Here is a 17902-nt window from a genome sequence, read left to right as displayed (position 1 = left end):
TTGAGTTTGGGTCAGTGTCCTTAGCAGATTTGGATGTGACTTTCCCCTGTCCACCAGTGAATGGGCCTGTTCCCAGTCCAGATGTGAGTGTGTCTTTCACCTGTTCAGTGGTGGATGGGTCTGTTCCCAGTCCAGATGTGAGTGCGCCTTTCACCTGCCCAGTGGTGGATGGGTCTGTTCCCAGTCCAGATGTGAGTGTGTCTTTCACCTGCCCAGTGGTGGAAGGGTCAGTTCCCTCTCCAGCTTTCGGGGTATTACCCATGTCCAGTTGTGAGTGGGTCAGTTCCCTCTTCCAGAATTGAGTGTGTCTGTCTCCTGATCAATTATGAATGGATCATGAACAGTTGTTAATGGGTCGTGTCTCTCTTCAGGTTTGAGTGTGCTTATCGCATGTCCACTTGTGGTGAGGTCAGTTCCCTGCCCAGATGGTGTTTGCCTTTCCACTGTTCAGTTGTGAAAGTTTACTTCCCTGTGTGGATTTGAGTGTGTTCTTTCCCTGTCCAGTTGTGAGTGGGTCAGTTCCTGTGGAGTTTGCGTATGAGAACATAGAACATAGAACAGTACAGCACAGAACAGGCCCTTCGGCCCTCGATGTTGTGCCGAGCAATGATCACCCTACTCAAACCCACGTATCCACCCTATACCCGTAACCCAACAACCACCACCACCCTCCCCCTGTGTTTGTGTGGGTTTCGTCCCCACAACCCACAAAGGTGCAAGCTAGGTGGATTGGCCATGCTAAATTGCCCCTTAATGGGAAAAATGAATTGGGTACTCTAAATTTAAAAAAAAATAGAATAGTCAGTTCCCTGTCCAGTTTGAGGAATTCTTTCCCCCACCCAGTTGTGAATGGGTCAAATTTCTCCCTTCATCCTCTCTGTCTTTCTCCTCTCCCTCTCTCTAATCTCCCTCACCGCCCTCCTCCCAACACTCTTTCTGTACTTCGCTCTCTCTCTCTTTCCCTCTCCCCAGTACCCCAGTAGTTGGGAAGGAGAGAGAGAGAGAGAGGGTCAGGCACAGGAATCCAACAACCACAGCAAACTGAATTCAAATGCCCCCTGTGGATTTAATTTCACCCTCATATTTATGTCTCGGCCTAAAATACAGGCTTCGTTCCAGCATTTACCTGCTTCAAGTTAAGGGACTTTTATTTCGAGCCATCGAGATGACTTCATAGTCGATGCGTTTGTTTTGAAAGTGACTCCACTATTTTAAAAATATTTTTTGAACAAATTTAGAATACCCAATTTATTTTTTCCAATTAAGAGGCAATTTAGCGTGGTAAATTCACCTGCCCTGCACATCTTTGGGTTGTGGGGGCGAAACCCACACAAACACGGGGACAATGGGTAAACTCCACACGGACAGTGACCTCGAGCCGGGATCGAACCTGGGACCTCGGTGCTGTGAAGCTGCAGCGTTAACTCACTGCGCCACCGTGCTGCCCTAAAGTGACCCCACTATTGTTAATTTTATGAATTCTGCTGGCAACTTGTGCACAGGGAGATCCCAAAAACACTTTCAAAATTGAGTTCAGAGTTTCTGATCTGAGATTTCCCTCTCTCTCTCTCTTTCTCTGTTTCTGCACCATTGTTGCATTGTGCACATTGACGGCAGTATTGATTGCACAGTAAGATCCCACAAGCAGCAGTGTGATCATGGCTGAATATCCCCTCAGTCCCCTGTGAAAACGGTTCATCAACTCACTCAGTCCCAAGACTTTAAAATTTGAGATCTTTGAACCCACTTTGCAGTCCATGTGCTATTTTATTTTTAAGAGTTGTGATCACAATTGCTTTGTGGGCAAAAGCCGCAGTCCTGTGCATGAACAGCAAGATCCCACAGCAGCAGCAATGTCAACCTAACCAGGTGGGGTGCTGTCTCCCCCCCCCCCACTCACTCCTGCTTCGAGCCCCATTCCCCCTGGATCTAAACCCCTTCCTCCCCCATCATCCTGTGCGTGTGGTTTGGACCAAGTCTGAAGAACTCCCTTCAATTCTCTGACAGCGTTAAACTGCCTCTCAAAACAAAGAAAAACCTTTATAAACAAAGTCCATTGATACACAGAAAGATCCCAGAAGCTGCAGTCAGCAGTGTTGAGTGTCGTTTAAAATAGCTAACAGGTTATACGGAGAGTGACCGGGGCTCAGGCAATGAAATCCAACCCCCCCCCCCTTTCGGGACACCCAGATTTAAAATAACCCCTGTTAGTTTGGATTCAGGATCAAAAGTTAGACAGCTTCACATTACAGATTTTAATTCACTCTTTGTCACCCACCAAAGGTTTACAGTGTTGTGTCTGAGTGCAAGGCCGGGGTGGCAATAAAGAGACAACTCAGCGTGAGTGTGGCCTTTGGAGTAGGCCTCAGTCCACCCACTTGTCCTCTGGAGAAAATCCCTTGTCCAAAGATTCCTTGTCACATTGCAGTCTTCAAAATTCAAATTCCTGGGGAAAAGAGGGTGCAAATGAACTAATACACAGGAAAATGTTTAAACTAGAAACACAGCAAGAGGCCAAATTCTCTCTCTGTTACACAGACTCTCAGCAACATCCATCTAGAAATATCTCAGTTATTAACCACAGAATAACAAAGATTGAGAGGCAGTTCCCGCTTCCCTGGTGTTTCTCCGTCTCTCTCTTCTCCCCTCCCCCCGATCTCATTCTCATTGTCCCTCACATATGTGCATTAAATCAGGGTAATACGCAGACACACACTCACCCTGGGTGAAGCCTGTGGAATAGGCCTCAGTCCATCCATCCAACCTCTGAAGAAAAGCCCTGGTCCAAGGATTCCTGCTCACATTGCAGTCTTTCAAAATTCAAATTCCTGGGGAAAAGAGGAAGAAAGTTAAGTGAAAGACAGGAAAAGTTTGAAACTATTTGATATAGCGAGAGCCCAGGATCCACTTTTCAGATACACAAACTCAGCAACATCCAAATACAAAAATGTCACAGCTTTCAACCAGAGACTAAAAAGGATTGAGAGACAGTTCCCCCTTCCCTTGTGTTTCTCCTGTCTCTCCATCCCTAACTCATTTATATTTCTGTCTCCCTCCTCCCTCTCTCTCTCTTTATCCCTCAGATATTAAAATTAAACCTCTGTCAGGTTAATAACCAGACACAACTCACCCCGGGTGAAGCCTGCGGAACAGGCCTCAGCCAGCGCTCTGGATGAATTCTCACTCCCTCGTCATCCCCACCAAATCCTCCTCTTTGTATTCCCGACTACCTTAAAGTTCTCCAAATAAAAATCCCTTGGGAGAAAAATAGATAAAATTGGTTAAAAAGACAATAAGAGGGACATTTTCAAACCTACACAAAACAGCACAACAGGAGTCCAGCATTTCCACTCTCCTGTCAATCTCTCAGCAACATACCAACACACACAATTCACAGGTGAAAAACAAACAGATTGACACACTCAGCAACACACACAGACACACACTGAACAAGAGGAGCAATGTTTTCAGTGTAGTGGGAGGATTGGTTTGAGAACTGAAGTCCCTCAGACTCAGATTTACCCTCAGTGAGCTGTGAGCAAACTCCAGCCATAGTCTCTGCCATGTGTGGAATGTCTGCCTCTGAGGATTGCTCAATATTGACATGTAAATGACTGACAAGAGATACCAATCTCCATACTATTGATAAATGACACAGCAATCGATCCAGCAAGCTGCTGTCTTAACACAATCATCCCACAGGGACCACATTTCTGTATAACAGAATTGAAGCATAAGTTAAAATACTATTGGGAAATGGTTAGAAACAGTATTGTTTGAGATGTCCTCAGAGATCTGTGTGCAGCCCTACCCCCTGACTTTCTGTGATGAATGTTTTCAGTCTGTCCGCTGTGATTGTTTACCAAAGATGTGCCTTCACAGGAGAGGCCAGAGGCATTTGTCCTGTCTATGGTTATGTTAATTCAGGCGACAGCAACAGATCGAGCAATGTCCTGTTACTTCAGTCTTGATGTTAATATTTATTTCCCCCTGAATTTCTGACTAGTTTGGGATGTCTATTTGTCTGTCTCCCAAGGAGGGCTTTCTATACAATGGGTAAAGACCGGTAAGGAACCCCAGGACGTTCCTGCCTTGGGAGTCTTTGATGGGGACAATCTTATTCTGTTACTCACAGGCAGATTTCTTCAGTGATCTGCTCTATAATTTGGATTCAATTTGATTTTTTCTGAGTGGGAGATGTCAAGTTTATTCCTGAATAAATACAGGGACTTCGGCAACAACATCATATTATTAGACAGGGAGGTTCAATGGGGTTTTTCACTGAAATCCTCTGATGTCAATTTCTGAATTAGAAATTAAAATGAAACAATTTAGATTAAATTAAAATGGTCAGTTTGATAACCCCAACTGCTTTCTGTTAACTCACTCCTGTCACTCCTCTCTCACCTTGTTTTTAATTTGGGGAATTCTGAAGGCAGCGTGTGCACAGGAAGAGCCCACAAATGGGGCACTTTCAAAATTAAGTTCAGACTCTCTGAAGATGGATTTCAATCTCTCTTTATACTCGAAGGTGTACAAACTGACAGCAGGAATATTGATTGCACAGTAAGATTCCACAATCAGAAAAGTGATCATGATGGAACATTCGTCATAGGGCTGTCGGTAGAATGAGATTAGTATTGGGGATTGACACAGGGCTGTGGGGCAGTTGGATTTGTTTGGGGATTGACCAAGGGCTGTGGGGACAGTGGGATTAGTTTGGGGATTGACCCAGGGCTGTGGGGAGAGTGGGATTAGTATTGGGGATTGACACAGGGCTGTGGGGACAGTGGGATTAGTTTGGGGATTGACACAGGGCTGTGGGGAGAATGGGATTAGTATTGGGGATTGACACAGGGCTGTGGGGAGAGTGGGATTAGTATTGGCGATTGACACAGGGCTATGGAGAGAGTGGAATTAGTTTGCGGATTGATACAGGGCTATGGGGAGAGAGCGGGGCAGTGGGGTTAGTTTGGGAATTGATACGGGGCTATGGGGAGAGAGTGGGGCAGTGGGATTAGTTTGGGGATTGACACGGGGCTATGGGGAGAGAGTGGGGTAGTGGGATTAGATTGGGATTGATACAGGGCTATGGGGAGAGAGTGGGGCAGTGGGATCAGTTTGGGGATTGATACAGGACTATGGGGAGAGAGTGCAAAGTCGGATTAGTCTGGAGATTGATACAGGGCTATGGGGAGAGAGCGAGGGCAGTGGGATTAGTTTGGGATTGATACAGGGCTGTGGGGAGAGTGGGGTTAGATTGGGGATTGACCCAGTGCTGTGGCGAGAGTGGGGTTAGTTTTGGGATTGACACAGGGCTACGGGGAGAGAGTGGGGCAGTGGGATTAGTTTGGGATTGATACAGGGCTATGGGGAGAGAGTGGGGCAGTGGGATTAGTTTGGGGATTGATACAGGGCTATGGGGAGAGAGTGGGGCAGTGGGATTAGTTTGGGGATTGACACAGGGCTCTGGGGAGAGAGTGGGGCAGTGAGGTTAGTTTGGGGATTGATACAGGGCAATGGGGAGAGAGTGGGGCAGTGAGATTAGTTTGGGGATTGATACAGGGCTATGGGGAGAGAGGGGGGCAAGTGGGATTAGTTGGGATTGATACAGGGCTATGGGGAGAGAGTGGGGCAGTGGGATTAGTTTGGGGATTGATACAGGGCTATGGGGAGAGAGCGGGGCAGTGGGATTAGTTTGGGGATTGATACAGGGCTATGGGGAGAGAGTGGGGCAGTGGGATTAGTTTGGGATTGATACAGGGCTATGGGGAGAGAGTGGGGCAGTGGGATTAGTTTGGGGATTGATACAGGGCTATGGGGAGAGAGCTGGGGCAGTGGGATTAGTTTGGGATTGATACAGGGCTATGGGGAGAGAGTGGGGCAGTGGGATTAGTTTGGGGATTGATACAGGGCTATGGGGGAGAGAGTGGGGGCAGTGGATTAGTTTGGGGATTGATACAGGGCTATGGGGAGAGAGCAGGGGCAGTGTGATTAGTTTGGGGATTGATACAGGGCTATGGGAGAGAGCGGGGCAGTGGGATTAGTTGGGGATTGATACAGGGCTATGGGGAGAGAGCGGGGCAGTGGGATTACTTTGGGATTGATACAGGGCTATGGGGAGAGAGTGGGGCTGTGGGATTAGTTTGGGGATTGATACAGGGCTGTGGGGAGAGTGGGGTTAGATTGGGGATTGACCCAGAGCTGTGGCGAGAGTGGGGTTAGTTTGGGGATTGACACAGGGCTACGGGGAGAGAATGGGGCAGTGGGATTAGTTTGGGATTGATACAGGGCTATGGGGAGAGAGTGGGGCAGTGGGATTAGTTTGGGGATTGATACAGGGCTATGGGGAGAGAGTGGGGCAGTGGGATTAGTTTGGGGATTGACACAGGGCTATGGGGAGAGAGTGGGGCAGTGAGGTTAGTTTGGGGATTGATACAGGGCAATGGGGAGAGAGTGGTGCAGTGGGATTACTTTGGGATTGATACAGGGCTATGGGGAGAGAGTGGGGCTGTGGGATTAGTTTGGGGATTGATATAGGGCTATGGGGAGAGAGCGAGGCAGTGGGATTAGTTTGGGGATTGATACAGGGCTATGGGGAGAAGAGCGGGCAGTGGGATTAGTTTGGGATTTATACAGGGCTATGGGGAGAGAGCGGGGCAGTGGGATTAGTTGGGGATTGATACAGGGCTATGGGGAGAGAGTGGGGCATTGGATTAGTTTGAATTGATACAGGGCTATGGGGAGAGTGGGGCAGTGGGATTAGTTTGGGGATTGATACAGGGATATGGGGAGAGAGTGGGGCAGTGGGATTAGTTTGGGGATTTATACATGGCTATGGGGAGCGAGTGGGGCAGTGAGATTAGTTTGGGGATTGATACAGGGCTATGGGGAGAGGCTGGGGCACTGAGATTAGTTTGGGATTGATACAGGGCTATGGGGAGAGAGTGGAGAAGTGGGATTAGATTGGGATTGATACAGGGATATGTGGAGAGGATGGGGCAGTGGGATTAGTTTGGGATTGATACAGGACTATGGGGAAGAGTGGGGCAGTGTGATTAGATTGGGATTCATACAGGGCGATGGGAAGAGCGGGACAGTGGGATTAGTTTGGGTTGATGCTGGAATATGGGGAGCGAGTGGGTCAATGGAATTAGTTTGGGATTGATACAGGACTATGGGAAGAGCGGGGCAGTTGGATTAGATTGGGATTGATACAAGGGTATGGGAAGAGTGGGTCAATTGAATTAGTTTGGGATTGATCCAGGGCTATGGGGAGAGAGTGGGGAAGTGGGATTAGTTTGAGGATTGATACAGGGCTATGGGGAGAGAGTGGGGAAGGTGGATTAGTTTGGGGATTGACACAGGGCTATGCGGAGAGAGTGGGGCAGTGGGATTAGTTTGGTGTTTGATACAGGGCTATGGGGAGAGAGTTGGGCAGTGGGATTAGTTTGGGATTGATACAGGGCTATGGAGAGAGAGCGGGGCAGTGGGATTAGTTTGGGGATTGATACAGGGCTATGGGGAGAGAGTGGGGCAGTGGGATTAGTTTGGGGATTGATACAGGGCTATGGGAGAGAGTAGGGCAGTGGGATTAGTTTGGGGATTGATACAGGCTATGGGGAGGGAGTTGGGCAGTGGGATTAGTTTGGGATTGATACAGGGCTATGGGAGTGTGGGGCAGTGGGATTAGTTTGGGGATTGATACAGGGCTATGGGGAGAGAGTGGGGCAGTGGGATTAGTTTGGGGATTGATACAGGGCTATGGGGAGAGAGTGGGGCAGTGGGATTAGTTTCGGATTGATACAGGGCAATGGGGAGAGAGTGGGGCAGTGGGATTCGTTTGGGGATTGATACAGGGCTATGGGAGAGAGTGGGGCAGTGGGATTAGTTTGGGATTGATACAGGGCTATGGAGAGAGCGGGGCAGTGGGATTAGTTTGGGGATTGATACAGTTCTATGGGAAGAGCGGGGCAGTGGGATCATTTTGGGATTGATACAGGGCTATGGGGACAGCGGTGCAGTGGGATTAGTTTGGGGATTGATACAGGGCTATGGGGAGAGAGTGGGACAGTGGGATTAGTTTGGGATTGATACAGGGCTAGGGGGAGAGAGTGGGGCAGTGGGATTAGTTTGGGATTGATACAGGGCTATGGGGAGAGTGGGTCAGTGGGATTAGTTTGGGATTGATACAGGCTATGGGGAGAGAGCGGGGCAGTGGATTAGATTGGGATTGATACAGGGCTATGGGAGAGAGTGGGACAGTGGGATTAGATTGGGATTGATACAGGGATATGTGGAGAGGACGGGGCAGTGGGATTAGTTTGTATTAATCCAGGGTTATGAGGAGAGAGTGGAACAGTGGGATTAGTTTTTCACACACAAACACATGCGTGTGCACACACTGACAGATACATACACGTGTACAGGTACATGCGGACACACACATCCGCTCCGACATAGACACATGTGTGCGTGTGCACACACACAGTTTTGCTGTGTACATTAGCCCTTTAAGGCAATTTGATAGAATGCTGCACATTACATAGTTTGCCAATGACACCACACATTAGACAGCATTGTTAGCAACATTGCTGAAAACAATTGCAGAGAGATATTAATATTTGGGAGAAGACTGAACTGGTGGATGCATTTCAGTGTAGGGAAATATAAAATGATGTACTTTAGACTAAAAAAGGAGAGAACTGTGTTCTTTATAAATGATGAGAATACAGAAAGAGTGGAAGTTTAAACTGTCCAGATATTTCCCAGCTGGATTCACACAATACAGACAGCAATGTATCGCAGATTTTGGAAGTGCCACAAATGTTGTCAAATGCAGTACGTGGGGTTCCTCAATGTTTCAATCTTGCTAAGAATCTATCATCCCACAGGGACACCATTTCTGTACAATAGGGCTGATGGACAAGTTAAAATAGTTCAGGTTCAAAGTTTAAAATAACCAGTCATTTTTCTGAGCAGCTTTCGGAATCTGTCAGTGGAATTTACTTCATACAGGTGAGTGTTAATAAGTGTGTGGGGAACTGATTAGAAGTTTTGATGGAGATATTCCTGCATTATGGAAATGTGTGAGATGTATTTAGGGTTGGGAAATGGATTGATGATCAAATGATGCAGTTGTTTTTTAACTACATTAGACTGAGAGCCTTGAAGATTCACAACTTCCATGTGCTGTGAGAAAGGATTCTTAACCAACGCTTATTGTTCAAATAATTCAGACAAGTGAACAAGCTACAGACACATTGAATGTAGAAACAGAGACAAGCAGACAACCTGTAATCGGAGCTTAAACTTCATGTTTAAATGTGAAGTGCTGAATTCATGATTGCAATACACAAGATTCCACCCTGGGATTCTGTGCAATTTAAGTTCTGCTTTTCCAAAAAATAAAAATAACTATCTGCAGTGAAAAATTCCTTGGACAGGACAGAGGGATTTTGACTCTGTATTTAACCCCAGCCAGTATTTGGGCTCGGAGTGTCTGGTGGACAATGTAGATGGAGCTTTACTCTGAAACACTGGAATTTAGGTTGAGCGGTGATTTAATCAAATGCTTCAGAATAATAATTGATATTATACATCTCGTGTGTGTCTCAGTGACAGCACTGAAACATGTACAGCACAATTTTATCCTGTTTCTGTCTCTCTTTGAAATTAGCTGGTCCATTTCCTAAATAAACACTTTTCAAAAGGGTTCCATTGCCTGTGAAACAGTTTGTGATACCCAAAGGTTCTGAAAGGTGCTTGAGAAATGTCTGTCCCCAAGCTGCTGTGAGGATGTTCAGTGTCAGTGTGTGACTTGGGTCACACACAGGCCAGATACACCTCTCCAAATTAAAGATGGAGATGTGATCTCTCTCCATTTGAAAGATGTATTGACCCAGCCTGTCTGAGTTTGTGTTTGCGTTTTTCTGTACATGTGTGTATGTGTCTGGCGGGGGAGGGGGGGGAGGTATGTGCGCCATTCTTTACGCGGCACGGTAAGTGACACGGTAGCACAGTGGGTAGCACTGTGGCTTCACAGCGCCAGGGTCCCAGATCGATTCCCGTTTGGCTCACTGTCCGTGTGGAGTCTACACGTTCTCCCCGTGTCTGTGTGGGTTTCCTCCGGGTGCTCCGGCTTCCTCCCACTGTCCAAAGACCTGCTGTTCGGTGAATTGGACATTCTGAATTCTCCCTCTGAGTACCCGAACAGGCGTCAGAGTTTGGCGAATAGGTGTGTGCGTGTGTGTCAGTTTGTTTAGTAATGATTGAAGATAATGAGATAGAAAGTTTGCCAAAGTGCTCACACAGCGGCAGCATTGTCGGTGTAAACAATAATGACAGAGACAGTGTAAACCCTGAACAGATCGCCATACCTTGGCCCACTCCCCTACCCCGTCGCTGTCACCCCACCCAACCTCAACATCTTTAGATACTCTGCACAATTTTGATTTATCTTGGCCAATCCACCTCACCTGCACGATTTTGGACTGTGGGAGGAAACCGGAGCACCCGGAGGGAACCCACGCAGACACGGGGAGAACGTGCAGACTCCGCACAGACAGTGACCCAAGCCGGGAATCGAACCCTGGGACCCTGGAGCTGTGAGGCAGCAGTGCTAATCACTGTTCGATCCCGGCTCTGGGTCACTGTCCAGTGTGGAGTTTGCACATTCTCCCCGTGTTTGTGTGGGTTTCGCCCCCACAACACAAAGATGTGCCAGGCAGGGGGATTGGCCGCTCTAAATTGCCCCTTAATTGGAAACAATGACCTGGGCAATCTCAATTTGTTGAAAATATATTTTATTGCCATTTTCACAATTCTGTGCATTGCGGTTTGTTTACATTTATTAGACAGTGAAAATGCTTTGTCTTTTCTTTATTGACAAACTGTTACTGTCCAGTTCAGCGTCTCTGATACCCCCCAGCTCCCCCCAGCCCCCCTTTCCCTAACCCTTCCCCTCTCCCCCAAGCCCTCCTTTCCCTAACCCTTACCCTCCCCCCAGCCCCCTTTCCCTAACCCTCCCTCCCCCCAGCCCCCCTTTCCCTAACCCTTCCCCTCTCCCCCCAGCCCCCCTTTCCCTAACCCTTCCCCTCCCCCCAGCCCCCTTTCCCTAACCCTTCCCTCTCCCCCAGCCCCCCTTTCCCTAACCCTTCCCCTCTCCCCCCAGCCCCCCTTTCCCTAACCCTTCCCCTCCCCCCAGCCCCCCTTTCCCTAACCCTTCCCCTCCCCCCCAGCCCCCTTTCCCTAACCCTTCCCCTCCCCCCAGCCCCCCTTTCCCTAACCCTTCCCCTCTCCCCCCAGCCCCCTTTCCCTAACCCTTCCCTCTCCCCCCAGCCCCCTTTCCCTAACCCTTCCCTCTCCCCCCAGCCCCCCTTTCCCTAACCCTTCCCCTCTCCCCCCAGCCCCCCTTTCCCTAACCCTTCCCCTCCCCCCCAGCCCCCCTTTCCCTAACCTTCCCCTCTCCCCCAGCCCCCTTTCCCTAACCCTTCCCTCTCCCCCAGCCCCCTTTCCCTAACCCTTCCCCTCCCCCCAGCCCCCCTTTCCCTAACCCTTCCCCTCCTCCCCCCAGCCCCCCTTTCCCTAACCCTTCCCCTCTCCCCAGCCCCCCTTTCCCTAACCCTTCCCCTCTCCCCCAGCCCCCCTTTCCTAACCCTTCCCCTCACCCCCAGCCCCCTTTCCCTAACCCTTCCCCTCTCCCCCCAGCCCCCCTTTCCCTAACCCTTCCCTCTCCCCCAGCCCCCTTTCCCTAACCCTTCACCTCTCCCCCAGCCCCCCTTTCCCTAACCCTTCCCTCCCCCCAGCCCCCCTTTCCCTAACCATTCCCCTCTCCCCCAGCCCCCCTTTCCCTAACCCTTCCCCTCCCCAGCCCCCTTTCCCTAACCCTTCTCCTCTCCCCCAGTCCCCCTTTCCTAACCCTTCCCCACTCTCCCACAGCCCCACTTTCCCTAATCCCTTCCCCACCCCCAGCCCCCCTTTCCCTAACCCCTTCCTCCCCCAGCCCCCCTTTCCCTAAACCCTTCCACCATTTTCCCCCAGCCCTCCTTTTCCTAACCCTTCCCCCCTCTCCAGCCCCCCTTTCCCTAACCCTTCCCCTCCCCAGCTCCCCTTTCCCTAACCATTCTCCTCTCCCCTCCAGCCCCCCTTTCCCTAACCCTTCCACCTCTCCCCCCAGCCCCCCTTTCCCTAACCCACCTCTCCCCCGAGACGTCCATTCCCTAACCCTTCCTCTCCCCCCCAGCCCCCCTTTCCCTAACCCTTCCCCTCCCCCAGCCCCCTTTCCGTAACCCTTCCCCTCCACCCAGCCCCCTTTCCCTAACCCCCCCCCCTCTCCCCACACCCCGCTTTCCCTAACCCTTCCACTCCCCCAGCCCCTCTTTCCCTAACGCTTCCCCCCAGCGGCCATTACGCTTACCCTTCCCTACTCCCCCAGCCCCCCTTTCCCTGACCCTTCCCCTCCCTCCCTAGCCCCCCTTTCCCTAACCCTTCCCCTCTCCCCAGCCCCCCTTTCCCTAACCCTTCCACTCCCCCAGCCCCTCTTTCCCTAACCCTTCCCCCCCAGCGGCCATTACGCTTACCCTTCCCTACTCCCCCAGCCCCCCTTTCCCTGACCCTTCCCCTCCCTCCCTAGCCCCCCTTTCCCTAACCCTTCCCCTCTCCCCAGCCCCCCTTTCCCTAACCCTTCCACTCCCCCAGCCCACCTTTCCCTAACCCTTCCCCCAGCCCCACTTTCGCTAACCCTTCCCCTCTCCCCCAGCCTCCCTTTCCCTAATCCTTCCCCCCCAGCCCCCCTTTCCCTAACCCTTCCCCTCTCCCCCCAGCCTCCCTTTCCCTGACCTTTCCACTCTCTCTCCCAGCCTCCCTTTCCCTAACCCTTCCCCCCCTCCTCCCCAGCCCCCCCTTCCCTATCCCTTCCCCTCCCCCGCCTTCCCTATACCTTCCCCCTTCTCCCACACAGCCCCCTTTCTCAACCCTTCCCCTCTCCCCAAGGCCCCTTCCCACCCTTCCCTCTCCCCACCCCTTCCTACCATTCCCTCTCACCCCAGCCCCCCTTTCCCTAACCCTTCCCTCCCCCCGCCCCCCTTTCCCTAACCCTTCCCCGTCTCCCCAGCCCCCCTTTCCCTAACCTTCCCCCCTCTCCCCCCAGCCCCCCTTTCCCTAACCCTTCCCCTCTACCCCCAGCCCCCTTTCCCTAACCTCTTCCCTCTCCCCCCAGCCCCACTTTCCTAACCCTTCCCCTCCCCCAGCCCCCCTTTCCCTAACCCTTCCCCCTCCCCCAGCCCCCCTTTCCCTAAACCCCTCACTACCCCCAGCCCCCCTTCCCTAACCCTTTCCACTCTCCCCCCGCCCCCTTTCCTAACCACTTCCCTCTCCCCCCCAGCCCCCCTTTCCCTACCCTTCCCCTCTCCCCCAGCCCCCTTTCCCTAACCCTTCCTCTCATCCCCCAGCCCCCCTTTCCTAACCCTTCCCCTCCCCCACCCCCCTTTCCCTAACCCTTCCCCTCCCCCAGCCCCTTTCCCTAACCCTTTCCCCTCTCCTCCCCAGCCCCCCTTTCCCTAAACATTCCCCTCTCCCCCAGCCCCCCTTTCCCTAACTCTTCCCCTCCCCCCAGCCCACTTTCCATAACCATTACCCTCTCCCCCAGCCCCCCTTTCCCTAACCCTTCCCCACCCCCCAGCCCCCCTTTCCCTAACCCCCTCCCCCTAGCCCCCCTTTCCCTAACCCTTCCCCTCCCCCCAGCCCCCTTTTCCCTAACCCTTCCCCTCTCCCCCCAGCCCCCCTTTCCCTAACCCTTCCTCCCCCAGCCCCCCTTTCCCTAACCCTTCCCCTCTCCCCCAGCCCCCCTTTCCCTAACCATTCCCCTCCCCAGCACCTCTTTCCCTAACCCTTCCCCCCCAGCCCCCCTTTCCCTAACCCTTCCCCTCTACCCCCCCAGCCCCCCATTTACCTAACGCTTCACCCCCTCCCCCCCGGCCCCCTTTCCGCCATCCTTCTCCTCCCCGCAGACCCTCCGTGATGCCCTTCCTGGGCAATCTGGGATGTGATCCACCTGTCTCCTTGTTTCCCACCAGTTTATGACAGTTCACAGCGGCCATTTTAGGCCAGTGCACAGCGGCCATTTTAGGCCAGTACACAGCGGCCATTTTAGGTCAGTACACAGCGGCCATTTTAGGTCAGTACACAGCGGCCATTTTAGGTCAGTACACAGCGGCCATTTTAGGTCAGTGCACAGCGGCCATTTTAGGTCAGTACACAGTGGCCATTTTAGGTCAGTGCACAGCGGCCATTTTAGGTCAGTACACAGCGGCCATTTTAGGTCAGTACACAGCGGCCATTTTTGGTCAGTTCACAGCGGCCATTTTAGGTCAGTACACAGCGGCAATTTTAGGTCAGCACACAGCGGCCATTTTAGGTCAGTACACAGCGGCCATTTTAGGTCAGTACACAGCGGCCATTTTAGGTCATTTCACAGCGGCCATTTTAGGTCAGTTGACGGCGGCCATTTTATGTCAGTTCATGGCGGCTATTTTCTGTCAGTTCACGGCTGCCATTTTATGTCAGTTCACGGCCGCCATTTTATGTCTGTTCACGGCGGCCATATTATGTCAGTTCACGGCGGCCATTTTATGTCAGTTCACGGCGGCCATTTTATGTCATTTCAAGGCGGCCATTTTATTTCAGTTGACGGCAGCCATTTTATGTCAGTTCACGGCGGCCATTTTAGGTCAGTTGACGGCCATTGGCAGCTGTGCTAACCATTGTGCCCCGTGCCACTCACACTGAGGCTTTTCTGTCAGTTGTACCGGTTGGTGTAAAATAAACTGAAGTAAGAGTGGAATTTAAATAGTGAGATGTTGGGATATGATGTTGGCCTTCATTGCAAGAAGGATTTGAGTTCAGATTGACAGATGTCTTACTGCAGTTATACGAGGCCTTGGTGAGACATCACCTGGAGTACTGTGTACCGTTTCTGTCTCCCTAACTAAGAAAGGATATAGTTGGCAGAGAAGGGGAGCAGCGGAGGGTCAATCAGCTGATAGCGAGGTTGCCGGACTGTCCCGTAAGGACCAGGTGCTCCCCCACAGCCAACACTGCCAGTGATACCCCCACATCCAGCACTGCCAGTAAAACCCCACACAGCCAGCACTTCCAGTGATACCACACTGCCAGCACTGCCAGTGCTCCCTCCCCAGCCAAAACTGCCTGTGCCCTCCACAGCCAGCACTGCTAGTGCACCCCCACACAGCCAGCGCTGTCAGTGATACCCCACAGCCAGAACTGCCAGTGCTCCCTCCCCACAGCCAGTACTGCCAGGGCTCTCCCCAGCCAGCACTGCCATTGCTCACCCCACAGCCAGCACTGCCAGTGCTCCCCCCACAGCCAACACTGCCAGTGATACCCCCCACAGCCAGCACTGCCAGTGATACCCCCCACAGCCAGCACTGCCATTGCTCACCCCACAGCCAGCACTGCCAGTGCTCCCCCTACAGCCAGCACTGCCAGCGCACTCCCCACAGCCACCATTGCCAGAGCTACCCCCCACAGCCAGCACTGCCAGTGCTCCCCCCACAGCCACCAATGCCTGTGCCCCCAACAGCCAGCACAGCCAGTGCTCCCCCACACAGCCAGCACTGCCATTGCTCCCCCACACAGTCAGCACTGCCAGTGCTATCACCACAGCCACCACTGCCAAAGCTCTCCCCACAGCCAGCACTGCCAGGGTTCCCCACACAGCTAGCACTGCCAGTGCTTCCCCACAGCCATCACTGCCAGTGCTCACCACACAGCCAGCACTGCCAGTGTTCCCCCCACAGCAAACACTGCCAGTGCTGCACTCCGACATCCAGCCCTGCCAGTCCTCTCCACACAGCCAGCCCTGCCAGTGCTCCCCCCACAGCCAGCACTTCCAGTGCTCCCCACACAGCCAGCACTGCCAGTGCTACCCCACAGCCATCACTGCCAGTGCTCACCACACAGCCAGCACTGCCAGTGTTCCCCCACACTGCCAGCACTGCCAGTGCCGCACCGCCACAGCCAACACTGCCAGTGCTCACTCCCCCCAGAGCCAGCACTGCCAGTGCCCTCCCCAGCCAGCACTGCCAGTGTTCCCCACACAGCTAGCACTGCCAGTGTTCCCCCCACAAATCCAGCACTGCTAGTGCACCCCACACTGCCAGCAATGCCAGTGATACCCCACAGCCAGCATTGCCAGTGCACTCTTTCTGTGGCCATTAATACTCTTTCCCCTTGGTTTCTGTGGCCATTAACACTCTTTCCCCTTGGTAACTGTGGCCATTAACACTCTTTCACCTAGGTATCTGTGGCCATTAACACTCTGTTCCCTATGATATCTGTTGCCATTAACACTCTTTCCCCATGGTATCTGTGGCCATTAACAGTCTTTCCCCTTGGTATCTGTGACCATTAACACACTGTTCCCTTGGTATCTGTGGTCATTAACACTCTTTCCCATTGGTATCTGTGGCCATTAACACTCTGTTCCCTTGGTATCTGTAGCCATTAACACTCTGTTCCCTTGGTATCTGTGGCCATTAACACTCTTTCCCCTTGGTATCTGTGGCCATTAACACTCTTTCCCCTTGGTATCTGTGGCCATAAACACACTTTCCCCTTGGTATCTGTTGCCATTAACACTCTTTCCCCTGGATATCTGTGGCCATTAACACTCTTTCCCCTTTGTATCTGTGGCCATTAACACACTTTCCCATTGGTATCTGTGGCCATTAACACTCTGTTCCCTTGGTATCTGTGGCCATTAACACTCTGTTCCCTTGGTATCTGTGGCCATTAACAATCTTTCCCCTTTGTATCTGTGGCCATTAACACTCTTTCCCCTTGGTATCTGTGGCCATTAACACTCTGTTCCCTTGGTATCTGTGGCCATTAACACTCTGCTCCCATGGTATCTGTGGCCATTAACAATCTTTCCCCTTTGTATCTGTGGCCATTAACACTCTTTCCCCTTGGTATCTGTGGCCATTAACACTCTTTCCCCTTTGTTTCTGTGGCCATTAACACACTTTCCCCTTGGTTTCTGTGGCCATTAACACTCTTTCCCCTTGGTAACTGTGGCCATGAACACTCTTTCCCCTGGGTATCTATGGCCATTAACACTCTGTTCCCTTGGTATCTGTGGCCATTAACACTCTTTCCCCTTGGTATCTGTGGCCATTAACACTCTTTCCCCTAGGTATCTGTGACCATTAACACTCTGTTCCCTTGGTATCTGTGGCCATTAACACTCTTTCCCATTGGTATCTGTGGCCATTAACACTCTGTTCCCTTGGTATCTGTGGCCATTAACACTCTGTTCCCTTGGTATCTGTGGCCATTAACACTCTTTCCCCTTGGTATCTGTGGCCATTAACACTCTTTCCCCTTGGTATCTGTGGCCATTAACACTCTTTCCCCTTGGTATCTGTGGCCATTAACACTCTGTTCCCTTGGTATCTGTGGCCATTAACACTCTGCTCCCATGGTATCTGTGGCCATTAACAATCTTTCCCCTTTGTATCTGTGGCCATTAACACTCTTTCCCCTTGGTATCTGTGGCCATTAACACTCTTTCCCCTTTGTTTCTGTGGCCATTAACACACTTTCCCCTTGGTTTCTGTGGCCATTAACACTCTTTCCCCTTGGTAACTGTGGCCATGAACACTCTTTCCCCTGGGTATCTATGGCCATTAACACTCTGTTCCCTTGGTATCTGTGGCCATTAACACTCTTTCCCCTTGGTATCTGTGGCCATTAACACTCTTTCCCCTAGGTATCTGTGACCATTAACACTCTGTTCCCTTGGTATCTGTGGCCATTAACACTCTTTCCCATTGGTATCTGTGGCCATTAACACTCTGTTCCCTTGGTATCTGTGGCCATT

The 17902-nt window shown here is 51.6% G+C and overlaps 1 long non-coding RNA gene across 1 annotated transcript; it reads right to left on the bottom strand.

The window, feature by feature from the left end:
• Positions 1-2340: 2340 nt before the first annotated feature.
• On the bottom strand, positions 2341-3254 carry LOC119960540. Its single transcript, XR_005459431.1, has 3 exons — positions 3131-3254; positions 2721-2828; positions 2341-2446 (listed from the first exon to the last, which is right to left on the bottom strand). It is a non-coding gene; the product is annotated as an uncharacterized LOC119960540 (long non-coding RNA).
• Between the last annotated feature and the right edge of the window lie 14648 nt (positions 3255-17902).

This window comes from Scyliorhinus canicula, unplaced genomic scaffold, assembly GCF_902713615.1.
Source record: "Scyliorhinus canicula unplaced genomic scaffold, sScyCan1.1, whole genome shotgun sequence".
NCBI lineage: Eukaryota > Metazoa > Chordata > Chondrichthyes > Carcharhiniformes > Scyliorhinidae > Scyliorhinus > Scyliorhinus canicula.
The sequence above is the reverse complement of the archived record's forward strand: the minus strand, read 5'-3'. Positions and strand labels throughout refer to the sequence as shown.